The sequence below is a fragment of the Myotis davidii genome, unplaced genomic scaffold, assembly GCF_000327345.1.
Source record: "Myotis davidii unplaced genomic scaffold, ASM32734v1 scaffold168, whole genome shotgun sequence".
Taxonomy (NCBI): domain Eukaryota; kingdom Metazoa; phylum Chordata; class Mammalia; order Chiroptera; family Vespertilionidae; genus Myotis; species Myotis davidii.
In genome coordinates, this window is record NW_006383016.1 from 4537974 (window position 1) to 4547887 (window position 9914).

Sequence of the window (9914 nt, forward strand, 5' to 3'; positions counted from 1 at the left end):
ATGCAAGCCATGACTCAGGTGAGCACAATAATCATGATCAAAACTATGCTTGCATTTTTCATAAAATTTGTCATAGCAATGGTAATTTGTAGGTTACCAGTTGATTGCCATAAATGGAGCTGACATCAGATAAAAAGGAGTCATGATTTTCAAGGGAACGCAAGTAAATGTTAAAATATTAACCTGCATAATATTTTGGGCAGTTATAAAATCATAATGGTAAGAACCTAACTCTGTACCTTAGTATGAAGTAGTTCAAGAAATATTTTGTTGCCGAACCGATTTGCCTCAGTGGATAGAACGTCAGCCTGCGGACTCAAGGGTCCCAGGTTCGATTCCGGTCAAGGGCATGTACCTTGGTTGCAGGCACATCCCCAGTGGGGGGCGTGCAGGAGCAGCTGATCGATGTATCTCTCTCATCAATGTTTCTAATTCTCTATCCCTCTCCCTTCTTCTCTGTAAAAAATCAATAAAATATATTTTAAAAAAAGAAATATTTTGTTTTTAGAACATCTGCTGTAAATAATTTAATTCTTTTAGCAGTAACTAATCTTTCTCTAAATGAACTAGTAATGATTAAAAATGGGTAAAGAGGAGGGAGGAGAGGAAAGAGGAGGAAGAAGCAGTGGTTCTCAACCTTCTGGCCCTTTAAATACAGTTCCTCATGTTGTGGTGACCCCCAACCATAAAATTATTTTTGTTGCTACTTCCTAACTGTTATGTTGCTACTGTTATGAATCGTAATGTAAATATCTGATATGCAGATGGTCTTAGGCGACCCCTGTGAAAGAGTTGTTTGACCGCCAAAGGGGTTGCGACCCACAGGTTGAGAACCGCTGGGAGAAGGTATACCACCAGACAAGTATGCAATATAGATATTACTTACCTTTCAAGAAAATGAAAGATAGGAAAGACCTTCGAAATTCCCGCCCTTCGGGCAACATATATAATGGCTCTTTCTTGTCAAGTACAAATGAAAGAATACATGTGAAAACAGAATAGAGTGATAAAACTAGAAGTGTGTCTGTAACTTAACTCTTTTTTAATTTTATTTTATTGCTTAAAGTATTACAAAGTGTAGTACATATGTCTCCTTTTTTTCTCCATTGACCTTCCCCTGGTCTCCCCTACCCCCCAGTATCTTGCGTCCATTGGTCATGCTTATATGCATGCATACAAGTTGTAACTTAATTCTTGAGCTAAGTAATTCTGTGTGATCTTATTTCTCTGGGATTTCCTCCTTTCTGTAAAATAAGAGTCCTTCTTTTAAAAAAACACAACTCAATGTTTGTTCTTGTCTTCTCTCTGGATGAATCCTTCTACCATACTATCAGAAATTCAAAATCATGGCACTAAATTCTTTGAGAAAGACATCTCCTCTACTTAAGCTAAAATTCTCCCAACATCTTTTACTCTGAAGCTTCATTTTAGGGGGGGACGGGGTGATACAGGGGGGTGCTACTATGTTTCATAGACAGCTTATCAAATATTCTTACCTTAAAAGAAAAAGACTTTAAATTCGAAAATTTCCCCCCAGTTATTCCAGTAGACAGTTTAATTTACTTGGCTATACTATTAGATTCTTGCTCCATAATTTTATTCTCTGGTATATAGAAGCAAATTGATAGTTGATGACATCTAACATAGAGAGTAACTGAGAATTCTTTTAAGGGAAAGAAGAGAATGTATTATGATTAAAATGGATTTTAACGTAAGAAGGCTTTTGCTTTCCTTTAAAAATGACTTTTTTTTTTTTTTTTTTTTTGCCCTAGCTGGTTTGGCTCAGTGGATAGAGAGTCAGCCTGCGGACTGAAAGGTCCCAGGTTTGATTCCAGCCAAGGGCATGTACCTTGGTTGCGGGCACATCCCCAGTAGGAGTTGTGCAAGAGGCAGCTGATCAATGTTTCTCTCTGATCGATGTTTCTAACTCTCTATCCCCTCCCCTCTCCCTTCCTCTCTGTAAAAAAATAAATAAAATAACAAATAAATAAAATGACATTTTTCACAACTAAAAACAAAAAAATATTTTTATATAGGAGCTATTTTAATACTATGAAAGATACTTAAACTTGATCCCTTTATCACTAAAAGAAAATTAAAATGGAGGAAGCATACCTCTTATAGATTTACAAATTCCTACAAATTAGCCTTCAGTAAAAGTTTCAAATCATTCCTTATATTTTTTCATTCAACAAATACTTATTGAATGCCTGTCATTGTGTTAGGTACAGTCCCAAACCTTAAGGTGTTTGTTTAAAAAGATACAGTCATTAATCAATCACACTAAAGAAAAATTATAGTTGCAATAAGTTTTCATTGTACAAAAAAAGTCTGAACATTTCCATTTCCATGATTAATTTAAAACCTTCTTAAAATTATCATTTCAAAGATTAGTAACATAAATAACTCTAAACTTTTTAAAATTATTTCAGAGAGGAAGAGAAAGAGCTAGAAATAGAAACATCAATGATGAGGGAGAATCATTGATCTGCTGCCTCCTGTACGCGCCCTACTGGGGATCAAGCCCACAACCCCAAGCATGTGCCCTGACTGGGAATGAAACCATGACCTCCTGGTTCATAGGTCGACGCTCAACCACGGAGCCACACCAGCTGGGCCCAAAAACGTTTTACATGGAGGCTACTGAGTAAGAAGGTCAAATTCTCAGTAAGTGAAATATTGGCAAAATATTGTTCAAAAGAACAATAAAATATATAACCTAAATTGCTTTAGATCTCAATTAAGGAGAAATTTACTATATCTTCATCCAAATAGCAAGTTTGATGGCATTTAAAACATTCCTTTACTAAAACCTTCCTTGTGTATGTTTATCCTAGGATCCCATAGGCCCAGAGCTACACCTGGTGGCCATACACAAACTTACAAAAAATTGTTCTAAACCCTTTTTTGTAATCTTTGTTGAGTATTACAGATGTCCCCCTCCTTTTTCCTCTTTGCCCCTCCCCCCATCACCTGGCTCCCACCCCATCCCAGCCTGTCTGCCTATTAATCAAAAATAAGCATCTCTCAAGAAATAGCACATTATTACTTGATAGCGGAGGGAAACTTTAAACTTTTAATGAAATACAAAAAGATTAAGGTAGATAATTATATAATAAAGTATAACAATATGTTATAGTAAAATTTAAGGGATAATATTCGTTGTGCAATTCTTTTAACTTTGCTGTATGTTAGAGACATGTTCACAATAAAATGTTGAAAAAATTAAGGATTTTTAAAAATGTCGCCCATATTTTTACAACAAACACCTTTTTTGGTACTTGTTTCCCTTATGTATAAATGTAATGTTTGACTTCATAATTCATGCTAAGTCTATTATATTGATATACAATTAATTACAAAATAATTTACTGTTCTGCATTTAGTCAATTTCTAGTTGAACATTTTCATGTGTGTTTTGGTATGCTGTGTTTTCATTTCATTCACCTCAACGTATTTTCTAATTTATGCTATTTCTTTCTTTGACCCATCAGTTATTTGGGAGTGTGCTTTTTAATTTCCATATATTTGTGAATTTCCCAAATTTCCTTATTAATTTCTAATGTCATTCCATGTGGTTGCAATACATACTTATTTAAATTCTTTTAAATTTCTTGAGGCATGTTTCACATATGGTCCATCCTGGAGAATGTTCTTTGTGCACTCGAGGAGAATGTATTTTCTGCTATTTGGGGATATCATTTTCTAAAAAGTGACCCTTGGTTTAGTGTTGTTCATGTTTTCTATTTGCTTGTTGATTTCCTGCCTAGTGTTCTTTCCATTATTAAACATGAGGTAATAAAATCAATAGTTGTTTTTGTTGAATTGTCTATTTCTCCCTTTAATTCTCAGTTTTTACTTCTTTACTGCTTTAAGGAAGCAGTAATAGAAGACCTATCAGCTTAAGAAGGGCATTCTACACCAAGTATGTATGTCACAGGTGGTCCAAGTGCTAGCTCTATGATGGAATGAATGGTGAATATAAAATTATAAGACTCTGCTACAGAAGTGGAGATAGTAGGAGCTGGATATCAGCGAGCTACAATTTATTCATCCTGCTATAGTTTATCAAGTCACTCCATTAAGATAGATGCAAATCCTGAAACAATGCCTCCTGCAAAGCTTCAGAAAATCAAAAATCTGAAGTCCACTGCACTGTTCTGCCAAATTTTTGGATATTCTCTAGTTCACAGTCAACAATCCTGGACAAGAGATCAACCAATGAACTTATATGCATACTAGAGGCCCAGTGCATGAAAATTTGTGCACTCAGGTGTGATCCCTCAGCCCATCTTGTGCCCTCTCACAGTCCAGGACCCTTCAGGGGATGTCCACCTGCCAGCTTAGGCCCACTCCCTGGGGGATCGGGCCTAAATTGGCAGACAGACATCCCTCTGGCAGCCCAGGAGCCACAGGGAGTGGGCCTAAGCCACAGACATCCTTAATGCTGCCGAGGAGGCGGGAGAGTCTCCCACCACTGCCACTGCGCTTGCAGCTCTCAGCCCTGCTTATGGCTGAGTGGAGCTTCCCCTGTGGGAGCACATTGACCACCAGGGGCAGCTCCTGCATTGAGCATCTTCCCCCTGGTGGTCAGTGCATGTCATAGCGACTGGTCATTACTGGTGGTTCTGCGTCTGGTTAAATTTGCATATTACCCTTTTATTATATAGGATATGCATAACCCATGGTCACAATGAGGTGCTGAGAGCCTGGGATGGGGTAAGGGAAGCTAGAAAAGGTCAAGGGGGGGGGAGGGAACATATGTAATACTTTCAACAATAAAGATTTTTTTAAAAATAATCTTGGACCTGCCCAGAGTGGTGACCTTGAGCATAGTTGTGTGCAGCATTCTTCTTTCTGCTAACAAGTTGCTCTGGTTGAATGAGTGAATGAATACTTCCCTATATGAATCCCATCTATAGCAGTTGGTTCTAGGTCTGGAAAGAGTATTTGGGGCACATGCTTCCCAGCTCTTGTCTCAAAAAATGGGCATCTAAAGATGCATTCAGCCCTAGCTGGTTTGGCTCAGTGGATAGAGCATTAGCCCACGGACTGAAGGGTCACAGGTTCGATTCCAGTCAAGGGCACATACTTTGGTTTCAGGTTTCCTGGCCCTGGTCAGGGTGTGTGCAGGAGGCAATCAACCAATCTCTCACATCGATGTTTCTGTCTCTCCTCCCTTTCACTCTCTCTAAAAATAAATGGAAAAATATCCTCAGGTAAGGATTAACAACAACAAAAATACATTCAGATGCTCCATTTTATTATTTTCCAACATCCTTTTTTCTATCAAGAATGATGCCATCTGGCTGGATTCCAGGCAAGAGAGTTCCTAACAACTGTCCCCAATCTGGATATCAACTTAGCCAATGTGAATGGAAAGGCACTCTCATGCTGATCTGAAGATGTTAACACTGCCCTGTGGTAATGATTGCATTTTAAGTATATTTTTCCACTTTTCTACCTTTTGATTGGAAAGTTATTACATTTGTATTTAGTAATTACTACAGTAGGACATATCTTCCATTTTGTTTTCTGTATGTCTTATGTCTTTGTCTCTCTGTAACTCCATTATTGTCTTCTTTAGTGTCAGATATTTCTAGTGTACCATCCTCTTTTTGTTTCCTTTACCATGTTTTTTTAAATTTTCTTAATAGTTGCCCTGATAATTACAATTAAAACCTTAAAACAATCCAGTTTGGGTTAATACTAATTTAATTTCAATAGCAAATCTTTGCCCCAAACCCATTTGTTCTCCTCTCCTTTGAACTATGATTGTCATACAAATTACATTCTTATAAGTCCATTAATACAGTTTTATAATTCTTTATGAAGTTTTTTATCAGATTGAAAAAAAACTTACAAAAATACATTTATATTGTCTTTTATATTTGCTTATGTAGTTATAATTTTACCTTTTTTGTAGGGCAGGCAAGTGTTCTAGTAACAAAATCAGTTTTTGTTTATCTAGGAATGTCTTAATGTCATAGTGTTAATTTCATTTTTGCAAGATGTAAAATTATTGGTGGGCAATTTCCTTTCAGCTCTTTGAAAATGGCATCCAGCTGAATTCTAGCCATTATTTCTGATGAAAAATCAGCTATTAATCTTATTGAGCATGACTTGTACTCGAGTCTTTTCTCTCTTGCTTCAAGATTCCATCTTTGGCATTAGCATTCTATAGTTTATGACATCTAGTTGTGAATCTCTTCAAATTTATCCTACTTGGGATTTGCTGAGTTTCTTGAATATGCTGATTTATGTTTTTCATCAAATTTGGAAATTTTCAATCATTACTTCTTCAAATACTGTTTCCTCCTCTTTCTTGCCTTGCCTGGGATTTCTATTATGCTGTTGGTACACTTGATGATACTGCACAGACCTCTTAGTCTATTCACAGTTTTAAAAATTTTTTGTTTCTCAGTTTAAATAATGTCAATCTTTAAATTCATCAATTTTTTTTTTGTCAATCCAAATCTACAGGTGAGCTCCTCTAATAAATTTTTCATTTCAATTTTATACTTTTCAACTCCCTAATTTCTATTTGGCTCCTTCTTATAATTTCTACCTCTTTATGGATATTCTTTATGTGGTGAAACACTGTTTTCATAACTTCCTTTAATTCTTTAGATATGGTTTCCTTTAGTCCTTTGAACATATTTAAAACAGTTGATATCAAGTCTCTGTGTACTAAACCCAACATCTAGGCTTCCTCTGGGACAGTTTTTATTGATTGCTTATTTTTTCTTGCATATGGAACATACTTTTATTTCTTTAGATATTACCTTTTTTATTTTTGCTCAAAACTGGACATTTTAAATATACTAATTTCCAACTCTGGAAATCAGATTTCCTCCCTCAACCCAGACTTTGTTGTTCCTGCTAATTATTGGTGGTGATGATGATGTTTGCTAGTAACTGTGTCCGGGATTAATATTGTGAAGCCTGTACTGTTTTTATGTGCAACTTAGCTGAGTGGTCAGCTGATAACTGAACAGACAATTCCTTAAATGGCTGGAATCAGTAAATCTCCCAAACTTTGCTGAGCGATTTGTATGTTTGGGCACATCTTCATCACTCTGGCAGTTACAAATCTACCTTAGACTTTACATCCTGTTTTCTAGAGCCTGAAGGTCACCCAGAGATGAAAGATTAGGGCCTTCTGAAGGTCTTGCCTGGGAATGCACACAGCTCTGAACATATGTTCATGGCCTTTTAGAACCCTAGGAATTTGTTGAAGCTTTTCAATGTATCCTAGGAACATAATATTCCCAGATTTAAATTGTTTACCCCAACAGTATCACTACATCAGGAAGCTGTAATGTTAAAGAACTTCCATGATTTTTTTAAAATAAGTACCCTGGGGAAAGTATTTTTTCCACTGAGTAAGCTCTGAGTCACATCAAATAGAAACAAGCCCTGTGAATGGGTTTTTCTAGGTAGCTTCCAGACAGGTCAAATAGTGACAATTCTCTGGCAGTGGAGCGTTTTGAGGAGCTCCAAACATTCTGCCTTTTCACTGGCTGTTAGGGCACTGGTCGTCATAGCTAACATCATTGTGAGGCTGCTGATTTACAAGGTTACAACAGAGCTGGAGACAAGGGATGGAATAGGGCAAAATTTGTAATTCTTACCAAGATTCAGTTGCTTTTCTTGAATAAATGTTCTTCGAATTGTTCCAAGTCCTTGGTTAATTCCAAGAGTTCTAAAAAAGTTCATTTTGACAATTTTTGTCAATGTTCTTACTGCTTTTATGGAGATTTTCAGAGACCATTACTCCACCACTCTGGAACTGCTTATGCATGTAATTTTAATGGCAGAAGATATGGTTATAGCAAAAACTAAGGAATGATAAAGCATGTCGTTTGATGAGTTAAAAGATATCCCAGGAAATTTTACCAATGTTAACATTTAAATACACTCTGAAATGACTTAGCACACTGAAATGACTTGGCTGCCCATTAATTTCTTTTGAGAAAAAGAGTTTTTGCTCTTAATTCTCTTCTTTTCAATACCTGGATCTAGCCCTGGCCGGGTAGCTAAGTTGGTTGGAACATCATCCCAATATTCCAAGGTTGTGTGTTCAATCCCCAGTTGGGGCACAGATATCAACCAATGAATGTATAAGTAAGTGGAACAACAAACCAATGTGTCTCTGTTTCTCATCCTATATAATAATAGAGTAATATGCAAATTGACCCTAACAGCAGAACCACCAGTCGCTATGATGCACACTAACCACCAGGGGGCAGATGCTCAATGTAGGAGCTGCCTCCGGTGGTCAGTACACTCCCACAGAGGGAGCTCCGCTCAGCCACAAGCCAGGCTGATGGCTGCAAGTACAGCAGCAGTGGCAGGAGCCTCTCCTGCCTCCTCAACAGCACTAAGGGTGTCCAACTGAGAGCTTAAGTGGGGAGCAGGCCTAAGCCATCAGTCCGACATCCCCTGAGGCTCCTGGGCTGCCAGAGGGATGTCTAACTACCAGCTTAGACCCAATCCCCCAGGGTGTGGGTCTAAGCCGGCAGGTGGACATCCCCTAAGGGATCACAGACTGCGAGAAGGTGCAGCCAGGCAGAGGGATTCCCCCAACCCCTGCCAAGTGCAAGAATTTTCATGCACCAGGCCTCTAGTAAATAATTGTCTTGATCTAAAACAGGGTGTTTTCTTTGCCTCACCTACTTTAGTGAAATGTGCTATCCTTGACTGTTCATAACCAAATTATCCTCTCTAGTTAGCTATTTTATTCTAAAACAAACAGGACTGTGTGAGTCAACTGCTTCTGAGTTTTTAATAAAGTCCAATTTCTTACAGAGCAACTTACAACCTTCTATGGTATGTCCCCAAATACTTTTCCAAGTTTATTTCTCTGCTCCCCAATAAATGTCCTATACTCCAGCCAAATTGTTGTCCTTTTCTTCCCCAAATCTACCCTCTGAACTCTAATTTGCTTGGCCTGGAGTAACTTCTTTCAGTTCCAAAGTGGAACCCTACCACTCTTCTAAAATGAGTCAGATGTCTGTTCAACTTCTTCATTCCTTTTTCCTTCCTCTTCTCTGTGGTGACATACATTATTTCTCTTTTTATAGTTTATTACATACTGCATTGCATCATTACTCCCCAGGCAGTAAAACCCATTTGTTTGCCTTTGCATTTTTCTTACACACATATATACCTATTTCAAGAAACATTTATGGCATTGAAGAGATACTTAGTAATTTGTCTCTTTACACCACACATTAGTATTTTCAATTTTGAAACAAAAATACTCAGTATGCCACAAAATCTGATTCTCTCCCTAGTTTCACAAAACAGAAATTGCTAGGTATAATGTGGAAAAGGGGGGTTTTCATTGTTGATTTTGGCAAATGCTGGGCTAAAAACTAAACAGGTTTTTCTTCTAGAGAACTTCTTAGAACCTTTCCCGTTTAATATAAAAGATCAACCTCCAATTTAGTATTCATTACTTTCCAAATAACTAATCACAGAATTCTTTTTTGTACTGAACCTCTCAAGGGGCTTGTTCAGAACACATTTGGAAAATACTGGTCTAATTCTTTATTTAAAATAGTGAGCATAAATAGGGTTCTATTCTTTGTTCCCTTTAATTATCCAAGTTTGCTATAACCTTAATTACTGTGTCTTTATTACTGAATTAGCTAAAGTTAAGTTCTATTATAAAACAGGAAACCAGTCTGACAGGTGTGAGATGGTACCTCATTGTTGTTTTGATTTGCATCTCTCCGATGATTAGTGACTTTGAGCATGTTTTCATATGTCTCTTGGCTTTCTGAATGTTCTCTTTTGAGAGGTGTCTATTTAGATCCTTTGCCCAGTTTTTGATTGGATTGTTTATCTTCTTTTTGTTAAGTTGTATGAGTTCCCTATAACTTTTGGAGATTACGCCCTTATCAGAG